Source organism: Chlorocebus sabaeus, unplaced genomic scaffold (genome assembly GCF_047675955.1).
Source record: "Chlorocebus sabaeus isolate Y175 unplaced genomic scaffold, mChlSab1.0.hap1 unalloc_scaffold_95, whole genome shotgun sequence".
Lineage (NCBI taxonomy): Eukaryota > Metazoa > Chordata > Mammalia > Primates > Cercopithecidae > Chlorocebus > Chlorocebus sabaeus.
This window is the reverse complement of record NW_027328314.1, coordinates 416653-442717: the sequence shown is the minus strand read 5'-3', so window position 1 is coordinate 442717 and position 26065 is coordinate 416653.

The following is a 26065-nucleotide window of genomic DNA, read 5'->3' as shown; positions in this document are numbered from 1 at the left end:
AACCGGACTCAAACCGTACCAGACCGGCTCAAACGGGTGTAGACCGGCTCAAACCGGACCCAAACCGGACCAGACTGGCTCCAACCTGTTTTGACCAGTTCAAACCGGATCAGACCAGCTCAACCGGATCAAACCGGACCAGACCGGCTTAAACCACATCAAACCGGACCAGACCGGCTCCAACCGGTTTTGACTGGCTCAAACCCAGCCAGACGGCTCAAATCGGTTTTCTCCGGCTCAAACCTTGCCAGACCAGGTCAAACCAGTTTTGACCGGCTCAAACTGGACCAGACAGGCTCAAACCGGGCCATACCGGCTCAAATCGGATCTAACCGGACTCAGACCGGTTTTCATCGACTCAATCCGGACCAGACCGCATCACGCCGGTTTTGACCAGCTCAAACTGGACTCAAACCGGACCAGACTGGCTCAAACCAGACTGAAACCAGACACGACCGGCTCAAATCGGTTTTGACCGGCTCAAACTCGACCAGACCGGCACAAACCGGATCAAACCCGACAAGACCGGCTCTTACACCGGCTCAAACCGGTTTTGACTGTCTCAATACGGACCAGACCGACTGAAACCGGTTATGACCAGCTCAAATCGGACTCACACTGGACCAGAACGGCTCAAACCAATTTTGATCGGCTCAAACTACACCAGACAGGTTCAACCGGATCACACCAGACCAGACCGGCTCAAACCGGATCAAACCAGAGCAGTCCAGCTCCAACCTGTTTTGAACATATTAGACCGGCTCAAACCAGTTTTAACTGGCTCAAATCGAACTAGACCAGCTCAAACCTCTTTGGAATGGCCCAAACCGTTCTCAAACTGGTTTTGACCGGCTCAAACTGGACCATACTGGCTCAAACCAGTTTTCACAGTCTCAAATCTCACCAGACAGGCACAAACCGGTTTTGACCGACCACTACCCGATCAGACCATCTCAAAGCGGTTTGGACCGGCTCAAACCAGACCAGACCGGCTCAACCGGATCAAACCGTACCACACCGGCTCTTAGACCAGTTGAAACCCGACCAGACGGGCTCAAAGCAGACCAGACCGTCTCACACAGGTTTTGACCGGCTCAAACCAGACCAGACAGGCTCGACCAGTTCAAACCGGACCAGATCGGATCTTAGACTGGCTCAAAACCGTTTTGATTGGCTAAATACGGAGAAGACCGGCTCAAACGGGTTTGACCGGCTCAAACCGGACTCAAACCGGTCAAGACCGGCTCAAACCATTGTTGACGAGCTCAAACAGGACTCAAACCGGACCAGACCGGCTAAAAGCGTTGTTGACTGACTCAAACCAAAATCAGAGCGGACCAGAACGGCTCAAACCGGTTTAGACCGGCTCAAACCAGACCAGAATGGCTCAACCGGATCAAATCAGACCAGACCGGCTCAAACCGGATCAAACCGGACCAGACCGGATCAAACTGAATCAAACTGGACTAGACCAGATCAAACCGGTTTTGAGCGGCTAAAACCGGATTCAAACCGGACCACAATGTCTGAAAAGTGTTGGGACCAGCTCAAAACGGCTTAAATCGGACCAGACCGGCTCAAACCGGTTTTGACCGGCTCAAACTCGACCAAACAGGCTAAAACCAAACCAGACCGGCTAAAACCAAACCAGAGCGGCTCAAACCCGTTTTGACCAGCTGAAACCAGACCAGACCGGATCAAACCTGGCCAGACTGGCTCTAATCAGATCAAACCAGACCCGACCGGCTCATACAAGCTCCAACAGGACCAGACCGGCTCAGACCGGACTCAAACCGGACCAGACCGGCTGAAAACGGGCTTGACCGGTGCAAACCGGACCAGACCGTCTTAACCGGATCAAACCGGTCCAACCAGCTCAAACCAGTTTTGACCGGCTCAAACCAGACCACACAGGCTCACCCGGATCAAACCAAACCACACCGGCTCAAACCGGTTTTGACCGGCTCAAACCTGACAGGACAGGCTCAAACCGGATCAAACCGGACCAGACCAGCTGAAACTGGTTTTGAGCAGTTCAAACCGGACTCAAACCGGAACAGACCGGCTCAAACCAGTTTTGACCGGCTCAAACTCAGAGGAGTGCACACTCAGGGGAGTGCTCACTCAGGGGTGTGCACACTCAGGGGTGCCCTCTCCCCGGAGAGTGCACACTCAGGGGAGTGCGCACTCAGTGTTGTGCTCACACATTGGAGCGCACATTCTGGTGAGCACGCACTCAGGGGAGTGCACACTCAGGGGAGTCCTCACTCAGGAGAGTGTGAACTCAGGGGAGCACACACTCAGGGGAGTCCTCACTCAGGCGAGTGCACACTCAGGGAGTGCACACTCAGGGGTGTGCACACTCAGGGGAGAGCACACTCAGGGTAGTGAACACTCAGGGGTGTGCACAATCAGGGGAGTGCACACTCAGCGGAGAGCACACTCGGGAGCGAACACTCAGGGGAGTGCTCACTCAGCCGAGTCTTCACTCACGAGAGTGCGAACTCAGAGGAGTGCACACTCAGGGGAGTGGTCATTCAGGGGAGTGCACACCCAGGGGAGTCCTCACTCAGGCGAGTCCACAATCATGGGATTGCCCACTCAGGGAAGCGCTCACAAAGGGGAGTGCCCACTCAGGTGAGCGCTCACTCAGGGGAGTGCACACTCAGTAGTGTCCTCACTCAAGCGAGTGCACCCTCAGGGGAGTGCACAAACAGGGGAGAGCTCACACACGGGAGTGCACACTCGGGGGAGCGCACATTCAGCGGAGTGCACACTCAAGAGAGTGCACACCCAGTGGTGTTCTCACTCAGGAGAGTGCGAACTCAGATGAGTGCACGCTCAGGGAAGAGCTCACACAGGAGAGTGCACACTCAGGTGTGTCCTCACCCAAGCGAGTGCACACTCAGGAGAGTGCGCACTCAGGGGCGTGCACACTCAGGTGAACATACACTCAGGGGAGTGCACACTCAAGGGAGTGCAATCTGAGGGGAGTGCACACTCAGGGGAGTGCACACTCAGGGGAGTGCTCATTCACAGGAGTGCACACTCAGGGGAGTCCTCACGCAGGGGAGTACACACACAGGGGAGTGCACACTCAGGGGAACACTCACGCAGGAGAGTGCCCACCCAGGTGAGCACTCACACATGGGAGTGCACACTAAGGGGGTACTCATTCAGGCGAGTGCACAGTCAGGGGTGTGCATACTCAGAGTAGTCCTCACTCAGGTGAGTGCACACTCAGGGGAGTGCACACTCAGGGAGCCCTCAATCAGGGGAGTGCACACTCAGGGGAGTCCTCACTCAGGATAGTGTGAACTCAGGGGAGTGCACACTCAGGGGAGTGCACATTCAGGGGAGTGCAGACACAGGAGTGTCCTCACTCAGGCGAGTGCACACACAGAGGAGTGCACTCTTTGGGGAGCATTCACACAGGGGAGTGCACACTCAGGTGAGCACACACCCAAGGGAATCCACACTCAGGGGAGTCCTCCCTCAGGCGAGTGCACAAGCAGGGGAGTGCACACTCAGGGGAGCGCTCACTCAGGGGAGTGCACACTCAAGATAGTGCGCACTCAGTGGAGTCCTCACTCAGGTGAGTGCACACTCAGGGGAGTGCACACACTGGGGAGCGCTCACTCAGGGGAGCACACACTCAGGGGAGCACACACTCAGGAGAGTGCACACTCAGGGTCACACTCAGGGGAGCCTCACTCAGGCGAGTTCACACCCAGGGGAGTGCACACTCAGGGGTGTCTTCACCCAGGCGAGTTCACACACAGGGGAGCATGCACTCAGGGGAGCGCTCACTCAGGGGAGTGCACACTCAGGGGAGAGCACACTCAGGGGCGTGTACACTCAGGGAAGTGCTCATTCAGTGGAGTGCACACTCAGGGGAGTCCTCACTCAGGCGAGTTCACACTCAGGGGAGTGCACACTCAGGGGTGTCCTCACCAAGGGGAGTGCACCCACAGGGGGTTTGCATTCAGGGAAGTGCTCACTCAGGGGAGCGCACACTCAGGGGAGCGCAATCCAGGGGCATGCACACTAAGGAGAGTGCACACTCAGGAGAGTTCTCACTCAGGAGAGTGCGAACTCAGAGGAGTGCACACACAGGGTAGTCCTCTCTCAGGAAAGTGCGAACTCAGGGGAGTGCACACTCAGGGGAGTGCTCACTCATGGGAGTGCACACTCAGGGGAGTCCTCACTCAGGCGAGTGCACATTCAGGAGAGTCCTCCCTCATGGGAGCACTCACTCAGGGTAGTGCACACTCAGGGGAGCGCTCACTCAGGGAGGTGCACATTCAGGGGAGCGCACACTCAGGGGAGTGCACACTCAGGGGAATCCTCACTCAGGAGAGAGCACATACAGGAGAGTCCTCCCTCAGGGGAGCACTCACTCAGGGTAGCGCACACTCAGGGGAGCGCACACTCAGGGGAGTGCACACTCAGGGGAGTCCTCACTCAGGAGAGTGCGAACTCAGGGGAGTGCACACTCAGCGGAGTGCTCATTCAGGGGAATGCACACTAAGGGAAGTCTTCACTCAGGTGAGTGCACATTCAGGGGAGTGCACACTCAGGGGTGTGCTAACACGGAGGAGTTTCCACTAAAGTGAGTGCACACTCTGGGGAGTGAACACTCAGGGGAGTCCTCACACAGGCGAGTGCACACTCAGGAGAGCGCTCACTCATTGGAGTGCACACTCAGGATAGTGCGCACTCAGTGGAGTCCTCACTCAGGTGAGTACACACTCAGGGAAGTGCACACTCAGGGGAGGGCACACTAGGGGAGTCCTCACTCAGAAGAGTGCAAACTCAGAGGAGTGCTCACTCAGGGGAGCGCTCACTCAGGGGAGTGCACACCCAGGGGATTGAACACTCAGGGGAGTGCACACTCAGGGGAGTGCACACTCAGGGGAGTGCACACCCTGGGGAGTGAACACCCAGGGGAATGCACACTCAGGGGAGTGCACACTCAGGCGTGTTTTCACCCAGGTGAGTGCACACTCAGGGGAGTGTGCACTCAGGGGAGCACTCACTCAGGGGAGTGCACACGCTGGGGAGCGAACACTCAGGGTAGGGCACACTCAGGGGAGTGCACACTCAGGGGTCTCTTCACCCAGGCGAGTCCACACTCAGGGGAGTGTGCACTCAGGGGTGCGCTCACTCAGCAGAGTGCACACTCAGGGGTGCGCACATTCAGGTGAGTGCACACCCTGGGGAGTGAACGCTCAGGGGAGTGCACTCTCAGGGGAGTGCACACTCAGGATTGTCTTCTCCCAGGTGAGCGCAGAGTCAGGGGAGTGTGCACTCAGAGGAGTGCGCACTCAGAGGAGTGCTCACTCAGAGGAGTGCGCACTCAGAGGAGTCCACACTCAGGGAAGTCCTCACTCAGGAGAGTATGAACTCAGAAGAGTGCACACTCAGGGGAGGGCACACTCAAAGGAGTCATCACTCAAGCGAGTGCCCCCTCAGGAGAGTGCTCACTCAGGGGAGTGCACACTCAGGGGAGCCTCAATCAGGCGAGTTCACACTCAGGGGAGTGCACACTCAGGGGTGTCTTCACCCAGGCGTGTTCTCATTAACGGGAGCGCGTACTTAGGGGAGCGCTCACTCAGGGGAGTGCACACACAGGGGAGAGCACACTCAGGGCAGTGGACTCTCAGTGGCGTCCTCACTCAGGAGAGTGTGAACGAAGAGGAGTGCACACTCAGGGGAGTGCTCACTCAGCTCAGTGCACACTCAGTGGAGTCCTCACTCAGGAGAGTGTGAATTAAGAGGAGTGCACACTCAAGGGAGCGCACACTCAGCGGAGCGCACAGTCAGGGGAGTGTACACCAGGGGAGTCCTCACTCAGGAGAGTGTGAACTCAGCGAAGTGCACACTCAGTGGAGTGCTAAGCCAGGGGAGTGCACACTCAGGGGTGTCCTCACTCAGGCGAGTGCACACTCAGGGGAGTGCACACTCAGGGGAGCGCTTACTCAGGGGAGTGCACACTCAGGGGAGCGCACACTCAGGGAAGTGCACACCCTGAGGAAGGAACACTCAGGGGTGTGCACAGTCAGTAGTCCTCACTCAGGCGAGTGCACCCTCAGGGGAGTGCACACTCAGGGGAGGGCTCACTCAGGGGAGTGCACACTCAGGGGAGCGCACACCCAGGGCAGTGCACACCCTGGTGAAGGAACACTCAGGGGAGTGCACAATCAGGGGAGTGCACACTCAGGGGTGTCTTCACTCAGGGGAGTGCACCGTCCATCAGGGGAGTGCACACTCAGGGAAATCCTCACTCAGGAGAGTGCGAACTCAGAGGGGTGCACACACAGGGGAGGGCTCATCCGAAGGAGTCATCACTCAAGCGAGTGCCCCCTCAGGAAAGTGCTCACTCAGGGGAGCATCACTCAGGCGAGTTCACACTCAGGGGAGTGCACACTCAGGGGTGTCTTCACCCAGGCGAGCACACACTCAGGGGAGTGCGCACTCAGGGGAGAGCACACTCAGGGGAGTGTACACTCAGCGGAGTGCTCCTTCAGTGGAGTGCACACTCAGGGGAGTCCTCACTCAGGCGAGTTCACACTCAGGGGAGTGCACACTCAGGGGTGTCCTCACCCAGGGAAGTCCACACTCAGGGGAGTTCGCACTCAGGGAAGTCCTCACTCAGGGGAGCACACACTCAGGGGAGCGCAATCTCAGGGGAGAGCACACTCTGGGGAGTCCTCACTCAGGTGAGTGCACTCTCAGGTGAGAGCACACTCAGGGGAGCGCTCACTCAGGGGAGTGCAAACTCAGGGGAGCGCACACTCAGGGGAGTGCACTCTCAGTGGCGACCTCACTCAGGAGAGTGAGAACTAACAGGAGTGCACACTCAGGGGACTGCTCACTCAGGTGAGTGCACACTCAGGGGTGTCCTCACTCAGGTGAGTGTACACTCTGGGGAGTGCACACTCATAGGAGCTCTCACTCAGGGGAGTGCACACTCAGGGGAGCGCACACTCAGGGGAGTGCACACCAAGAGAGTCCTCACTCAGGAGAGTGTGAACTCAGAAGAGTGCACATTCAGCAGAGTGCTAACTCAGGGGAGTGCACACTCAGGGGTGTCCTCACTCAGGCGAGTGCACACTCAGGGGAGTCCTCACTCAGGTGAGTTCACACTCATGGGTTTGCACACTCAGTAGTCCTCACTCAGGCTAGTGCACACTCAGGGGAGTGCCCACTCAGGGGAGCGCTCAGTCAGGGGAGTGCACACACAGGGGAGTGCACACTCTGGGGAGCGCACACTCAGGCGAGTTCACACTCAGCCAGGTTCTCACTTAGGATAGTGTGAACTCAGAGGAGTGCACACTCAGGGGAGTGCTCATTCACGGGAGTACACACTCAGGGGAGTCCTCACTCAGATGACGGCACACTCAGGGAGTGTACACTCAGGGAGGCGCTCACAGAGCGGAGTGCCCACTCAGGTGAGCGCTCACTCAGGGGAGTGCACACTCAGGGGATCAAACCGGACCTGACCGGTTCAAACAGGATTTGAACAGCTCAATCCGGACCAGACCGGCTCAAACAGTTTTGACTTGCTCAAACTGGAGCAGACCGGCTGAAACAGGTTAGGATCAGCTCAAACCAGACCAGACCAGCTGAACCGGATCAAACCGTACCATACCGACATAAACTGGTGTTGACAGGCTCAAACCGGGCCAGATCGGCTCAAACCGGATCAGACTGGCTCAAACCGGTTCAAAGAGGACCAGACCGTCTTAAACCGGATTAATCTGTACCAGACTGGCTCAAACCGATTTTGACCACCTCAAATCGGACCAGACAGGCACTAACCGGTTTTGACTGGCTCAAACCGCACTCAAACCGGACCAGACTGGCTCAAACCAGTTTTGACCGGCCGAAACCCGACCAGACCGGCTGAAACCAGACCAGACCGACTCAAACCGGTTTTGAACGGCTCAAACACGACCGGATCGGCTAAAACCGCACCAGACCGGCTCAAACTGGTGTCGACCGTCTCAAACAGGACCAGACCGGCTCAAACCGGTTTTCACCGGCTCAAACCAGACCAGACCGGCTCAAACCGGCTAAAACCGGACCAGACCGGGTCGAACCAGGTTTGTCTGGCTCAAACTGGGCTCAAACCCTACCAGACCTCCTCATACCAGGTTTGACCAGCTGAATTCTGACACATACCGGATCAGATCGGCTCAAACCGGTTTTGACCGGCTCAAAACCAACCAGAATGGCACAAACCGGATCAAACCGGACCAGTCGTGTTCATCCGGTTTGGACCAGCTCAAACCGGACCAGACCGGCAAAATCTGGTCCAGACCCGCTAAAACCAGATAAAACCGAACCAGACGGGCTCTTAGACTATCTCAAACCGGTTTTGATCGGCTCAATACGGACTAGACTGCCTCAAAGTGGACCAGACCGGCTGAAACCGGTGTTGACCATCTGAAACCAGACCATACTACCTTAAACCGGACCAGACTGGCTCAAAACGGGTTTGACCAGTTCAAACCGGATTCAAACCATACCAGACCTTCTCCAACCGGGTTTGACCAGCTCAAACCAGACCACACCCGCTCAAAACGGATCAAACCGGACCAGAACGGCCCTTAGACCGGCTCAAACCGGTTTTGACCGACTCAAACCGGACTCAAACCCGACCAGACCGGCTCAAACAGGTGTTGACCGGTTCAAACCGGACCAGACTGGCTCCAACCGGTGTTGACTGGCTCAAACCGAACTCACACTGGACCAGACTAGCTAAAACACGTTTTGACCGGCTCAAACCAGAACAGACCGGCTCAACCGGTTCAAACCGGACCAGACCGTCTCAAACTGGATTAAACCAAACAAGACCGGCTCAAACCGGTTTTCACCGGCTCAAACCGGACTCAAACCGGACCAGAACGCCTTATACCGATTCAAACCAGTTTTGACCAGCTCAATACGGACCATAACGTCTCAAACCGGTTTTGACCGGCTCAAACAGGACTCAAACCAGACCAGACCGGCTCAAACCGAACTCAAACTGGAACAGACCGGCTGAAAACGGTTTTGACCGGCTCAAACAGGACCAGACCGACTCAAACTGGTTTTGACCGGCTCAAACAGGACCAGACAGGCTCAAACCGGGTGAAACCGTACCAGACCATGTGAAACCGGTTTTCACTGGGTCAAAGCGGACCAGACCGGCTCAAACCGGTTACGACCAGCTCAAAACGGTCTCAAACCGGACCAGACCGTCTCAAACTGGTGTTGACCAGCTCCAACCGCATTCAAACCGGGCCAGACCGGCTCAAACCGGTTTTCACCAGCTCAAACCAGACCAGACCTGCTCAAACCAGACCAAACCAATCCAGACCGTCTCAACCCGCTTTTGTCCAGCTCAAATCGGACTCAAACCAGACCACACCGTCTCAAACCGCTTTTGGCCAGCTGAAACCAGAGCAGACCGGCTCAAACCGGTTTTGAACAGCTCAAATCGGACTCAAACCGGACCTGACCAGCTCAAACCGGTTTTGACCGGCTCAAACCGGTCTGGTCCGGCTCAATCCGGATCATAACAGATCAGAACGGCTAGTAGACTATCTCAAACCGGTATCGACTGGCTCAATACGGACAAGACCGGCTCAAACCGGTTTTGTCTGGCTCAAACCGGACTGAAACCGGACCATAACAGCTCAAACCATACCAGACCACCTCAAACTGGTTTGGACCGGCTCAAATCAGACTCAAACCGGACCAGACCGGCTGAAACCAGTTTTGACCGGCTCAAACCCGACCAGACCGGCAAAAACCGGATGAAACTGAACCAGACCAGCTCAAACCGGTTTGGACCGGCTCAAAGAGGACCAGACCGGCTCAAACCGGTCCAGACTGGCTTAAACCGGATCAATCCGGACCAGACCGGCTCTTAGACGGTCTCAAACCGGTTTTGATCGGCTCAATACGGACCACAACGGCTCAAACCCGATTTCACCGGCTCAAACCGGACCATACTGTCTCAAACCGGACTCAAGCTGGACCAGACAGGCTCAAACCAATTTTGACCGGCTCATACCACTACAGACCGGCTCAACCGTATCAAACCGGACCTGACGGCATAAACCGGATCAAACAGGACCAGACGGGCTCAAATCGGTGTTGACCGGCTCAAACCCGACCAGACTGGCTGAAACCAAACCAGACTGGTTCAAACCGGCTTTGACCAGCTCAAACCGGAATCAAACCGGACCAGACCGACTCAAACCGGGTTTGACCAGCCCAAACCCGACCAGAACGGCTGAAATCGGACCAGACCGACTCAAACCGGTTTTGACCGGCTCAAACACGAGCGGATCAGCTAAAACCGCACCAGACCGGCTCAAACCGTTGTTGACCAGCTCAAACTGGACCAGACTGGCTGAAACCGGTTTTCACCGGCTCAAACCAGACCAGACTGGCTCAAACCGGCTAAAACCAGACCAGACCGGGTCGAACCAGTTTTGTCCGGCACAAACAGTACTCAAACCGTACCAGACCGCCTCAGGCCGGTTTTGACCATCTAAAATCGGACTCACACGGGACCAGATAGGCTCAAACCGCTTTTGACCGGCTCAAACCCGACCAGAACGGCACAAACTGGATCAAACCGGACCAGTCTGGTTCAAACAGGTTTGGACCGGCTCAAACCGGACCAGACCGGCTTAAACTGGATCAAACTGGACCAGACCGGCTCTTAGACCGTCTCAAACCGGTTTTGATCGGCTCAACAGGTCCAGACCGGCTCAAACTGGACCAGACCGGCAAAAACCGGTGTTGACCGTCTGAAACCCGACCACACTGGCTTAAATCGGACCAGACTGGCTCAAAACGTTTTTGACCGGTTCAAACCGGATTCAAACTGGACCAGACCGCCTCCAACCGGGTTTGACCAGTTCAAACCGGACCAGACATGCTCAAACCAGATCAAACCGGAAAAGACTGTCTCTTAGACAGGCTCAAACCGGTTTTGACCGGCTCAAACCGGACTCAAACCGGACCAGACCGGCTCAAAGCGTTGTTGACCGGTTCAAACCAGACCAGACAGGTTCAAACTAGTGTTGACCGGCTCAAACCGGACTCAAACTGTACCAGACCTGCCCTTAGACCAGCTCAAACCCGTTTTGAACGGCTCAAACCGGACCAGACGGGCTCAAACCACATCAAAGCCGACCAGACGGGCTCAAACCAGTTTTGACCAGCTCAAACCAGACTCAAATCGGACCAGACCATCTCAAAATTGTTTCGACCAACTCAAACCAGAGCTGACCGGCTCAAAGCGGTTTTGTCCGGCTGAAATCAGACCCAAACTGGAACAGACCGGCTCAAACCGGCTCAAACTGGACCACACGGACTAAAATCACATCAAACTGGACGAGACCGGCTCAAAACAGATCAATCCGGAAAAGACCGGCTAGACCCGCTAAATCCGGTTTTGGGCGGCTCAAACCGGACTCAAACCGATATTGACTGGCTCAAACCAGGTCAAACCAGACCAGACCGGCTCAAACCGGATCAAACCAGACCAGACCAGCTCAAACCGGTTTTGACCGGCTCAAACCGGACCAGACCGGCTCAATCGGATCACACTGGACCACACCGGCTTAAACCGGATCAAACTGTACCAGACCGCCTCAAACGGGCGTTGACCGGCTCAGACCTGACCAGACCGGCTTAAACCAGACCAGACTGACTCAAATCGGGTTTGACTGGCTCACTCATGGGAGTGTACATGAAGGGGAGTGCTCATTCAAGGGAGTGCACACTCAGGGGAGTCCTCACTGAGACGAGTGCACACTGAGGGTAGTGCACACTCAGGGAGATGCTCACAAAGCCGAGTGCCCACTGAGGTGAGCGCTCACTCAGGGGAGTGTACACTCGGGGGATCAAACCAGACCAGACCGATACAAACCAGTTTTGACCAGCTCAAACACAACCGTATCAGCTAAAACCGAAATAGACCTGCTCAAACCGGTGTCGACAGGCTCAAACTGGTCCAGACGGGCTCAAACTGGTTTTCACGGGCTCAAACCATACCAGACTGGCTCAAACCGGCTAAAACCAGACCAGAGCGGGTCAAACCAGTTTTGTCCGGCTCAAACCGGACTCAAACCATACCAGACCGCCTCAATCCAGTTTTGAATGGCTCAAATCGGACTCAAACCAGACCAGATCGGCTCAAACCGCTTTTGACTGGCTCAAATCCGACCAGAATGGCACAAACCGGATCAAACTGGACCAGTCTGGTCCAAACCGGTTTGGACTGTCTCAAACCGGACCAGAACAGCTTAAACCGGATCAAACCGGTTTTGACCCGCTCAATACAGACCTTAACGTCTCAAACCGGTTTTGACCGGCTCACCAGACTCAAACCGGACCAGACAAGCTAAAACTGTCTCAAACCAGACCAGACCGGCTCAAACCGCACTCAAACCTGACCTGACCGGCTCAAACCGGTTATGACCAGCTCAAACCAGACTCAAACAGGACTAGACCGTCTCAAAATGGTGTTGACCGGCTCCAACCGGACTCAAACCAGACCAGACCGGCTAAAACCGGTTTTGACCGGCTAAAACCGAACCAAACCGGCTCAAACCAGATTAAACCGGACCAGTCCGGCTCAAACCGGTTTTGACTGGCTCAAACCAGAGCAGACCAGCTCAAACAGGATCAAAACGGACCAGACCGGCTCTTAGACCAGCTCAAACATGTTTTGACCGGCTCAAATCGAACCAGACTGGCTCAAACCGGTTTTGACCGGCTCAAACCGGACCAGTCCGGCTCAACCGGATCAAAGTGGACCAGACTGGCTCAAAACGGGTTTGTCTGGCTCAAACCGGACTCAAACCGGACCAGACTGGCTCTTAGACTGGCTCAAATAGGACGAGACCGGCTCTTAGACCGGCTCAAGCAGGACCAGACCAGTTCAAACCGGTTATGACCAGCTCAAACCAGACTCAAACCAGACCAGACCGTCTCAAAAAGGTGTTGACTGGCTCCAACCGGACTCAAACCGGACCAGACCAAGTCCAACCGGTTTTGACCAGCTCAAAGCTGACCAGACCGGCTCAACAGGATCAAACCGGACCAGACCGTCTTAAACCAGATTAAACAGGAGCAGACCGTCTCAAACCGGTTTCGACCGGCTCAAACCGGACGTGTCCAGTTCAAACCGGTTTTCACCGGCTCAAACCGTACGAGTCCGGCTCAAACCGGTTTTCACCGTTTCAAACCGGACCAAGGCCAGAACACCTCAAACTGGACTCAAACCGGACCAGACCGGTTTAAATTGCTGTTGTCCGTCTCAAACCATACTCTAAACGGACCAGAACTGCTCCAACCGGCTTTGCCTGGCTCAAACCGCCCCAGGACCAGATCGGCTCAAACCGGACTCAAACCGGACCAGAACGGCTCAAACCGGTGTTGACCGGCCCAAACCGGACTCAAATCAGACCAGACTGGCTCAAACTGGTTTTGACCGGCTCAAACCGGACCAGACCGGCTCAACCGGATCAAACCGAACCAGACAGGCTTAAACCGGTTCAAACCGTACCAGACTGGCTCAAACCGGTGATCACCGGCTCAGATCCGACCAGACCAGCTTAAACTGGACCAGGCGGGCTCAAACCGGGTTTGACCGTCTCAAACCAGACTCATACCGGACCAGACCGGCTCAAACCTGTTTTGACTGGCTCAAACCGGACCAGACCGGCTTAAACCGGATCAAACTGGACGAGATTGCCTGAAAGCGGTTTTCACCGGCTCGAACCAGACCAGACCAGCTCAACCGGCTCAAAGCGGACCAGACCGGCTCAAAACGGGTTTGTCCGGCTCAAACCGGACTCAAACCGGACCAGATCGGCTCAACCGGATCAAACCGGACCAGACTGGCTTAAACCGGATCAAACCGGACCAGACCAGCTCAAACCGGTGTTGACCGGCTCAGACCGGATTCAAACCGGAACAGTCCGGTTCAAATCGGTTTCGACTGGCTGAAACCGGACGAGACCGGCTCAAAGCGGTTTTCACCGGCTCAAAACGAACCAGGACCAGACCGGCTCAAACCAGACTCAAACCGGACCAGACCGGCTCAAACGGGTGTAGACCGGCTCAAACAGGACCCAAACCGGAACAGACCAGCTCCAATCGTTTTTGACCAGCTCAAACATGACCTGACCGGCTCCAACCGCTTTTGACCGGCTGAAACCGGACTCAAACCGGACCAGACCGTCTCAAACCCATTTTCACCGGCTAAAACCCGACCAGACCGGCTGAAATCGGACGAGACCGGCTCAAACCGGTTTGGACCGGCTCAAACCAGACCAGTCTGTCTCAACCAGATCAAATCGGACCAAACCGGCTCAAACCAGTTCAAACCGGATCAGAACCACTGAAACCAGATCAAACCGGACCAGGCTGGCTCAAACCGGTTTTGACCGGCTCAAACCGGACTCAAACCGGACCCGACTGGCTCAAACCGGTTTTAACCGGCTCAAACCCGACCCGACCGTCTGAAACGGAATGAGACGGCCTCAAACCGGTTTTGACTGGGTCAAATCGGACCAGACCAGCCCAAACCGGTTTTGACCGGCTGAAACCCGACCAGACTGTCTGAAACCGGACCAGACAGGCTCAAACCGGTTTGGACCGGCTCAAACCCTAGCAGACCAGCTAAAACCAGACCAGTCCCGTTCAAACCGGACTCAAACTGGAATAGACCGGCTCAAAACGGTTTTGACCGGCTCAAATCGGACCAGAGCAGCACAAACCAATTTTGACCGGCTCAAACCAGACTCAAACAAGACCAGACCGGCTCAAACCGGTTTTCACCGGCTCAAACCTGAACAGACTGGCTGAAACCGGACAAGACTGGGTGAAACCGGTTTTAACCGGGTCAACCCCGACCAGAACGGCTAAAACAGGACCAGACTGGCTCAGACCAGTTTTGACCGGCTCAAACCGAATCAGACTGGCTCAACCGGATCAAACCAGACCAGACCGGTTTAAACTGGATCAAACCAGACCAGACCGGCTCTTAGACCGTCTCAAACCGGTTTTGAACCGCTCAATACAGACCAGAACGGCTCAAACCGGTTTTGAACGGCTCAATCGGGACCAGACCGTATCAAACCGGACTCAAACCGGAGCAGAACAGATAAAACCGGTGTTGACCAGCTCAAACCTGACTCAATCCGGACCAGATCAGCTCAAAACGGTTTTGAAAGACTCAAACCAGACCATACCGGCTCACTGAATCAAGCCGGACCAGACCGGTTCAAACCGGTTTTGACCAGCTCAAACTGGACCAGACAGACTCAAACCGGATCAACCCAGACCAGACCGGCCCTTAGACAGTCTCAAACCGGTTTTGATTGGCTCAATACAGACCAGAAGGGCTCAAACCGGTTTTGATCGCCTCAAACCGGACCAGACCATCTCAACCCGGACTCAATCCGGACCAGACAAGCTCAAACCGGTTTTGACCGGGTCAAACCAGAACAGACTGGCTGAAACTGGATGAGACCGCCTCAAACCGGTTTTGACCGACTCTAACCCGTCCAGACCGGCAAAAATCGAACCAGACCGGCTCAAACCGGTTTTGACCGGCTCAAAGCAGACTAGAACGGCTCTAACCGGTTATGACCGTCTCAAACCGCACTCAAACCGGACCACAACCTCCCAAACCGGTATTGTCCGGCTCAAACTGGACTCAAAGCGGACCAGACCAGCTCAAACCGGTTTTGACCGGCTCAAACCGGACTCAAACCGGACCAGACCGTCTCAAACCCGTTTTGACCGGCTCAAACCCGACCAGACCGGCTGAAACCGGACAAGACCGGCTCAAAACGGTTTGGACCGGCTCAAACCAGACCAGACTGGCTAAACCAGATGAAACCGGACCAGACCGGCTCAAACCGGATCAAACCGGACCAGAACCGCTGAAACCGGATCAAACCAGACCAGACTGGCTCAAACCGGTTTTGACCGGCTCAAACCAGACTCAAACCGGTCCCGACCGGCTCAAACCGGTTTTAACTGGCTCAAACCCAACCAGACCGGCTGAAACGGGATGAGGCCGCCTCAAACCGGTTTTGACCAGGTCAAATCGGACTAGACTGGCACCAACCAGTTTTGACCGGCTCAAATGCGACCAGACCCTCTCAAACCGGTGTTCAACGGCTCAAACCGGACTCAATCCAGACCAGACTAGCTAAAACCGGTACTGACCGGCTCAAACCAGAACAGACCGGCTCAACCGGTTCAAACTGGACCAGACCAGCTCAAACCGGATTAAACCGGACCAGCCCGGTTTAAACTGGATCAAACCGGTTTTGACCGGCTCAAACCAGACTCAAACCAGACCAGGAAAGCTAAAACCGGCTCAAACCGGACCAGACTGGCTCAAACCGGACTCAAACTGGACCAGACCGGCTCAAACTGGTGTTGACCTGCTCCAACTGGACTCAATCCGGACCAGACCGGCCCAAACCGGTTTTGACCGGCTCAAACCGGACAAGACCTGCTCAAACCGGACCAAACCAGACCAGACCGGCTCAAACCGGTTTTGACCGGCTCAAACCGGACTCAAACTGGACCAGACCAGCTCAAACCCGTTTTTACCAGCTCAAACTAGACCAGAACGGCACAAACCAGATCAAACCGGACCAGACAGGCTCAAACCGGTTTGGACCGGCTCAAACCGGATCACACCAGACCAGACCGGCTCTTAGACCGTCTCAAACTGGTTTTGATCGGCTCAATACGGACCAAACAGGCTCTATCCGGACCAGACCGGCTAAAACCGTTGTTGACCGTCTCAAACCGTACTCAATCTGGACCAGACCGTCTCAAACCATTTTGACCATCTCAAACCAGACCAGACGAACTCAATGGGATCAAACTGGACCACACCAGCTTGAACTGGATCAAACCGGCCCAGACCGGCTCAAACTGGTTTTGACTGGCTCAAACCATAACAGACCGGCTCAACCGGATCAAACCGGACCAGACCGGCTCAAACCGGCACAAACCGGACCAGACCGGCTTAAACAGGATTTGACTGCCTCAAACCGAAGCAGACCGGCTCAAACAGGATCAAAACGGACCAGACCGGCTCTTAGACCAGTTCAAACATGTTTTCACCGTATCAAATCGGACAAGACTGGCTCAAACCGGTTTTGACCAGCTCAAACTGGACCAGACCGGCTCAACCAAATCAAACCGGACCAGACCGGCTCAACCGGATCAAACCGAACCACATAGTCTTAAAGCGGATCAAATCAAACCATACAGGCTTAATCCGGATCAAACCGGACCAGACAGGCTCAAACTGGTGATGACCGACTCAGATCCGAGCAGACCGGCTTAAACTGGACCAGACTGGCTCAAACCGGGTTTGACCGTCTCAAACCGGACTCATACCGGACCAGACCGACTCAAACCGGTTTTGACCGCCTCAGACCCGCCCACACCAGCTCAAACCGGACCAGACCGGCTCAGTCCAGTTTTGACCAGCTCAAACCAAACGAGACTGGATCAAACCGGACCAGAACGGCTGAAAGCGGTTTTCACCGGCTCAAACCAGACCAGACCAGCTCAACAGGCTCAAACGGACCAGACCGGCTCAAACCGGGTTTGTCCGGCTCAAACCGGACTCAAACCGGACCCGACTGGCTCAAATCAGACCAGACCGGCTCAAACCGGTTTTGACTGGCTCAAACCTGACCGACCGGCTCAAACAGGATCAAAACGGACCAGACTGCCTCTTAGACCAGCTCAAACATGTTTTGACCAGCTCAAATCGGACCAGACCGGCTCAAACCGGTTTTGACCAGCTCAAGCTGGACCAGACAGGCTCAAACCGTATCAAACCGGACCACACGGGCTCAAATCGGTGTTGACCGGCTCAATCCCGGCCAGACTGGCTCAAACCGGACCAGACTGGCTGAAACCTGCTTTGACCAGCTCAGACCGGACTCAAACCGGACCAGACTGGCTCAAACCGGGTTTGACCGGCTCAAACCCGACAAGACTGGCTCAAACCAGACCATACTGGCTCAAACCAGCTTTGACCGGCTCAAACAGAACTCAAACCGGACCAAACCGGCTCAAACCGAGTTTGAACGGCTCAAACCGGACCAGAAACACTCAAACTGGATCAAACCGTACCAGACCTGCCCTTAGACCAGCTCAAACCGTTTTTGACCGCCTCAAACCGGACCAGACCGGCTCAAACTGGATCAAACCGTACCAGACAGCATCAAACCGGTTTTGACCGGCTCAAATCGGACTCAAACTGGACCAGAATGGCTCAAACTGGTTTTGACCAGCTCAAACACGACCAGAATGGCACAAACCTGATCAAACCACTAGTCTGGTTCAAACCGGTTTGGACCGGCTCAAACCTGACCAGACCATCTCAAACCGGTCCAGATCCGCTTAAACCAGATCAAACCGGACCACACCGGCTCTTAGACCGTCTCAAACCGGTTTTGATCGGCTCAATACGGACCAGACCGGCTCAAACCGGACCAGACCAGCAAAAACCAGTGTTGACCGTCTGAAACCCGACTAGACTGGCTTAAACAGGACCAGACCGGCTCAAAACGGGTTTGTCCGGTTCAAACCGAATTCAAACAGGACCAGACCGGCTCCAACCGGGTTTGACCACCTCAAAGCGGACCAGACCCGCTCAAACCGGATCAAACCGGACCAGACCGGCTCTTAGACCGGCTCAAACCGGTTTTTACCGGCTCAAACCGGACTCAAATCAGACCAGACCGGCTCAAACCGGTGTTGACCGGTTCAAAGCAGACCAGACTGGCTCAAACTAGTGTTGACCCGCTCAAACCAGACTCATACCGGACCAGACTAGCTAAAACACGTTTTGACCGGCTCAAACCAGAACAGACCGGCTCAACAGGTTCAAACCAGACCAGACCAGCTCAAACCGGATTAAACCGAACAAGACCGGCTCAAACTGGTTTTCACCGGCTCAAACCGGGCTCAAACCGGTCCAGACCGGCTTAAACCGGATCAAACCAGTTTTGACCGGATCAACACGCACCATAACGTCTCAAACCGGATTTGACCGGCTCAAACCGGATTCAAACCAGACCAGGCGAGCTAAAACCGGCTCAAACCGGACCAGACTGTCTCAAACCGGACTCAAACCAGACCAGACCGGCTGAAAACGGTTTTGACCGGCTCAAACGAGACCAGACCGACTCAAACCGGTTTTGACCAGCTCAAACTGGACCAGACAGGCTCAAACCGTATCAAACCGGACCAGATGGGCTCAAATCGGTGTTGACCGGCTCAATCCCGGCCAGACTGGCTCAAACCGGACCAGACTGGCTGAAACCTGCTTTGACCGGCTCAGACCAGACTCAAACCAGACCAGACTGGCTCAAACCGGGTTTGACCGGCTCAAACCCGACAAGACTGGCTCAAACCAGACCATACTGGCTCAAACCGGCTTTGACCGGCTCAAACAGGACTCAAACCGGACCAAACCGGCTCAAACCGAGTTTGAACGGCTCAAACCAGACCAGAAACACTCAAACCGGATCAAACCGTACCAGACCTGCCCTTAGACCAGCTCAAACCGTTTTGGACCGCCTCAAACCGGACCAGAGTGGCTCAAACCGGATCAATCCGGACCAGACCAGCTCTAACCAGTTTTTACCGGCTCAAACCGGACTCAAACCGGACGAGACCGGCTCAAAATGGATCAATCCGGGCCAGACCAGCTAGACCTGCTAAATCCAGTTTTGGCCGGCTCAAACCGGAACACACCAGCTCAAACCGGGCTTGACCGGCTCAAACCATATCAAACCCGACCAGACCAGTTCTTAGACCAGCTCAAACAGGTTTTGACAGGCTCAAATCGAACCAGACCCCCTCAGACCGGTTTTGACTGGCTCAAACCAGATTCAAACCGGTTTTGACTGGCACAAACCGGACCAGACCGCCTCAAACCGGTTTTGACCGGCTCAAGCTGTACTCAAACCAGACCAGACCAGCTGAAACCGGACTCAAACCGGACTAGACCGGCTCAAACCGGTTTTGATCAGCTCAAACCGGACCAGGAGCATACCGGCTCAAACCGGGCCCAAACTCCACCATACCGGCTCAAACCGGTTTGGGCCTGCTCCAACTGGACCAGGACGGCTCAATCCGGCTCAAACCGGACCAGACCGGCTCAAACAGGGTTTGACTGGCTCAAACCGGAGCACACCAGCTCAATCCGGGTTTCACCGGCTCAAACCCGACCCCACCGGCTCAAACCGGGCCAGACCGGCTCAAGTCGGATGAAACCGGACCAGACCGTCTCAAACCGTCTCAAACTGGACCAGACCGGCTCAAACCAGTCTCAAACCAGACCAGACCGGCTGAAAACGGTTTGACTGGCTCCAGCCAAAGCAGACCATCTCATACCGGATCAATCCGGACCAACCGGCTCAAACGGGTTTTGTCCGGCTCAAACCAGAGCAGACCGGCTTAACGGGATCAAACCGGACCCGACCGGCTCAAACCGGCTCAAACTGGAGCAGATTGGCTCAAACCCGACCAGACTGGCTCAAACCCGATCAGACCGGCTCAAACACGACCGGACCGCCTCAAACTGGACCAGACCGGTTCAAACCGCTTTTGACCGATTCAAACTGGACTCAAACCGGAAAAGACCGGCTCAAACCGGTTTTGACCTACACAAACCAGACCAGAGAGGCTCAAACCGGATCAAAACAGACCAGACCAGATCAAACCGGTTTTCACCGGCTCACACCGGACCAGACCATCTCAAACCGGGCTCAAATTGGACCAGACAGGCTCAAACCGATTTTGACCAGCTCATACCAGTACAGACAGGCTCAACCGGATGAAACCGGGCCCAACCATCTTAAACTGGATCAAACCAGACCAGACGGGCTCAAATCGTTGTTGACCAGCTCAAACCAGACCAGACTGGCTTAAACCAGACGAGACTGGCTCAAATCGGCTTTGACTGGCTCAAACTGGACTCAAACCGGGCCAGACCGGCTCAAACCGGGTTTGACCGGCTCAAACCAGACCAGACCCGCTCAAACCAGATCAAACCGTACCAGACATGCCCTTAGACTGGCTCAAACCGCTTTTGACTGGCTCAATCCTGACCAGATTGGCTAAAACCGGACCTCACCGGCTCTAACCGGTGTTGACCGGCTCAAACCGGACCAGACCGGCTCAAACCGGTTTTGACCAGCTCAAACCAGACCAGACGGGCTCAAACCAGCTAAAAACAGACCAGACCAGGTCGAACCAGATTAAACCGGACCAGAACGGCTCAAACCGGTTTTCACCGTCTCAAACCGGACCAGACCGGCTTAAACCGGATCAAACCGGTTTTGACCGGCTCAATACGGACAATAACGTCTCAAACCGGTTTTGACTGGCCCAAACTGGACTCAAACCGGACCAGGGAAGCTAAAACCGGCTCAAACCGGACCAAACTAGACCACACCGGCTCTAACCAGATCAAATCGGACCAGACCGGCTGAAACTGGTGATGACAGGCTAAAACACAACCAGACGGGTTAAACCCGGACCAGACTGGCTCAAAACGTGTTTGACCGGCTGAAACCAGACTCAAACCGGACCAGACTGGCTCAAACCGGGTTTGACCAGCTCAATCCGGACGAGACCCGCTCAAACCGGATCTAACTGGACCAGACCGGCTCTTAGACCAGCTCAAACTGGTTTTGACCGGCTCTAACTGGACTAAAACCGGACCAGACCGTCTCAAACCAGTTTGACCAACTCAAACCGGAACAGACCGGCTCAATCCGGTTTTGACAGGCTCAAATCAGACTCAAACCGGACCAAACCGGCTCAAACCGGCTCAAACTTGACCACACGGATTAAAACCGGATCAAACCGGACGAGACCAGTCCAAAACGGATCAATCCGGACCAGACAGACTAGACCCGCTAAATCCGGATTTGGCCAGCTCAAACCGGACTCAAACCGATATTGACTGGCTCAAACCAGATCAAACCAGATCAGACCGGCTCAAACCAGATCAAACCAGACCAGACCGGATCAAACCCGTTTTGACCGGCTCAAACCGGACCAGACAGGCTCAACCAGATCAAACCGGACCAGACTGGATTAAACCGGATCAAAGAGGAGCAGACCGGCTCAAACTGGTTTCGACCGGCTCAAGCCGGACGAGTACGGCTCAAACCGGTTTTCACCGGCTCAAACCGGACCACGGCCAGACCACCTCAAACTGGACTCAAAACTGACCAGAACGGCTTAAACCACTGTTGACCAGCTCAAACCAGACTCTAACCGGACCAGAACGGCTCAAACCGGTTTTACCCGGCTCAAACCGGACCAGGACCAGATCAGCTCAAACCGGACTCAAACCAGACCAGAACAGCACAAACCAGTGTTGACCGGCTCAAACCGGACTCAAACCGGACTAGACCGGCTCAAACCGGTTTTGATCAGCTCAAACCGGACCAGGAGCATACCGGCTCAAACCGGGCCCAAACTCCACCATACCGGCTCAAACCGGTTTGGGCCGGCTCCAACTGGACCAGAACGGCTCAATCCGGCTCAAACCGGACCAGACCGGCTCGAACAGGATTTGACTGGCTCAAACCGGAGCACACCAGCTCAATCCGGGTTTCACCGGCTCAAACCCGACCCCACCGGCTCAAACCGGGCCAGAGCCGCTCAAGTCGGATGAAACCGGACCAGACCGTATCAAACCGTCTCAAACTGGACCAGACCGGCTCAAACTGGTCTCAAACCAGACCAGACCAGCTGAAAACGGTTTGACCGGCTCCAAGCAGAGCAAACCATCTCAAACCGGATCAATCCGGACCAACCGGCTCAAACGGGTTTTGTCCGGCTCAAACCGGACCAGAAAGGCTCAACTGGATCAAACCGAACCAGACAGGCTTATGCCGGAACAAACCGGACCAGACGGGCTCAAACCGGTGTTGACCGGCTCAGATCCGACCGGACCGGCTTAAACTGGACCAGAGTGGCTCAAACCGGGTTTGACCGTCCCAAACCGGACTCATACCGGACCAGCCAGGCTCAAACCGGTTTTGACCCCCTCAGACCCGACCACACCATCTCAAACCGGACCACACCGGCTCAAAACGGTATTGACCGGCTCAAACCGGACCAGACTGGCTCAAACCTGTTTTATTATGCTCAAACTGGACTCAAACCAGACCAGACCGTCTCAAACCCTTTTGGACCGGCTCAAACAAGACCAGACCGGCTGAAACCGGACCAGACCTGCTGAAACCGGTTTTGACCGGCTAAAACCGAACCAGACCGTCTCAAACCGGACTCAAACAGGACCAGACCAGATCAAACTGGTATTGACCGGTTCAAACCAGACCAGACCGGCTCAACCGGATCAAACCGGACCAGACCAGCTATAACCGGATCAAACCGGACCAGACCGGCTCAAACCAGGGTTGACCGGCTCAAACCCTATCAGACTGGCATAAACCAGACCAGACTGGTTCAAACAACGTTTGAAAGGCTCAAACCGGACTCAAATCGGACCAGAAAGGCTCAAAGCGGGTTAGACTGGCTAAAACCGGACCAGACTGGCTGAAACCGAGTCAAACCGAACAAGACCGGCTCTTCGACCGGCTCAAACCGAACCAGACCGGCCCAAACCGGTATTGACCGGCTCACATCGGACACAAACAGGATGAGAGCGGCTCAAACCGGTGTTATCCTGCTCAAATCGGACTCAAAGCGACCAGACCAGCTCAAACCGGTGTTGACCGGCTCAAACCAGACCATACCGGCTCAAATCGGGCAAGACCATCTCAAATCGGATCATACCGGACCAGATAGGCTCAAACCGGGTCAAACCGGACCACATCGGGACAAATCGGACCAGACCGGCTCAACAGGATCAAACAAGAGCAGACAGGCTCAAACTGGTTTTGACAGGCTCAATCTGGACTCAAACCGGGCCACACCGGCTCAAATCCGTGTTGACAGACTCAAACCAGACTCAAACCGCACCAGACCAGCTCACAGCAGTTTTGACCAGCTCAAACCGGACCAGACCGTGTCAAATAGGACTCAAACAGGACCAGACCGGATCAAACTGTTTTTCACTGGGTCAAACCAGACCAGACCGGCTCAACCGGATCAAACCGGACCAGACCATCTTCAATCAGATCAAACAGGACAAGACCAGCTCAAACAATGGTTGACTGGCTCAAACCCGACCAGACTGGCTTAAACTGGACTAGACTGGCTCAAACAGGGTTTGAGCGGCTCAAACCGGGCTCAAATCGGACCAGAACGGCTCAAACCGGGTTAGACTGACTAAAACCGGACCAGACCGGCTCAAACTGAATCAAACCAGACCAGGCCGGCTCTTCGACCGGCTCAAACGGGACCAGACCGGCTCAAACAGGTATTGACCGGCTCAAATCGGACTCAAACTGGAGCAGACCAGCTCAAACCGGTGTTAACCGGCTCAAACCGGACTCAAACTGGACCAGAACGGCTCAAACCGGACCAGAGAGGCACAGACCTGATCAAACCAGACCAGACCGGCTCAAACCGGGTTTTACAGGCTCAAACCAGACTCAAACCGCACCAGACAGGCTCAAACCGGTTTTGAACTGATATTTTGGATCCCATTGTGACTATAGGGCCAAAGGAAATATCCTCTGATCAAAATGAGAAAGAAGCTTTCTGAGAAACTTCTTTGTGATCTGTGAATTCATCTCACAGAGTTACACCTTTCCCCTCAAGAAGCCTTTCTCTAAGACTGTTCTTGTGGAATTTGCAAAGTGATATTTGGATGTCCATGGAGGGCTATGGTGAAAAGGGAAATATCTTCAGATAAAAACTGGAAAGAAGCTTTCTGAGAGTTTGTTTTGTGTTGTGTGAATTCATGTCACAGAGTTACACCATTCCCCTCCAGAAGCCGTTCACTAAGACTGTTCTTGTGGAATCTGCAAAAGGATATTTGGAAGCCCATAGAGGCCTATGGTGAAAAAGAAAATATCCTCAGATGAAAACTGGAAAGAAGCTTTCTGAGAAACTGCTTTGTGATGTATGACTTCCACTCACTGAGTTACAGCTGTATTTCGTGGAGCTGTTTGCTAGCCTTATTTCTGTGGAATCTCAGAAATGATATTTCGGATCCCTTTGAAGACTATAAGGCCAAGGAAATATCCTCTGATCAAAATGAACAAGAATCTATCTGAGAAACTTCGTGGTGAACTGTGAATTCATCTCACAGAGTTACAGCTTTTCCGGCAAGAAGCCTTTCGCTAAGACTGTTCTTGAGGAATTTGCAAAGTGATATTTAGAAGCCCATGGAGGGCTACGGTGATAAAAGAAATATCCTCAGATAAAAACTGGGAAGAAGCTTTCCGAGAAACTGCTTTGTGATGTGTCACTTCCACTCACTGAGTTATAGCTGTATGTCGCAGAGCTGCTTGATTCCCTTATTTCTGTGGAATCTAAGAACTGATATTTCGGATCCCTTTGAAGTCTATAATGCTAAATGAAATATCCTCCAATCAAAATGAGAAAGAAGCTTTCTGAGAAACTTCTTTGGGACCTGTGAATTCATCTCACAGAGTTATAGCTTTCCCCTCAAGAAGATTTTCACTATGACTGTTCTTGTGAAATTAGCAAAGTGATATTCGGAAGCCCATTGAGGGCTATGGTGAAAAGGGAAATATCCTCAGATAAAAACTGGAAAGAAGCTTTCTGAGAAACTGCTTTGTGTTCTGTGAATACATCTCCCAGATTTACAGCTTTCCCCCCCAGAAGTCGTTTGCTAAGACTGTTTTTGCGGAATTTGCAAAGGGATATTTGGAAGCGCACAGAGGCCTATGGTGAAAAAGAAAATATCCTCAGATGAAAACTGGAAAGAAGCTTTCTGAGAAACTGCTTTGTGATGTGTGACTACCACTCACTGAGTTACAGCTGTATTTCGTGGAGCTGTGTGCTAGCCTTATTTCTGTGGAATCTGAGAACTGATATT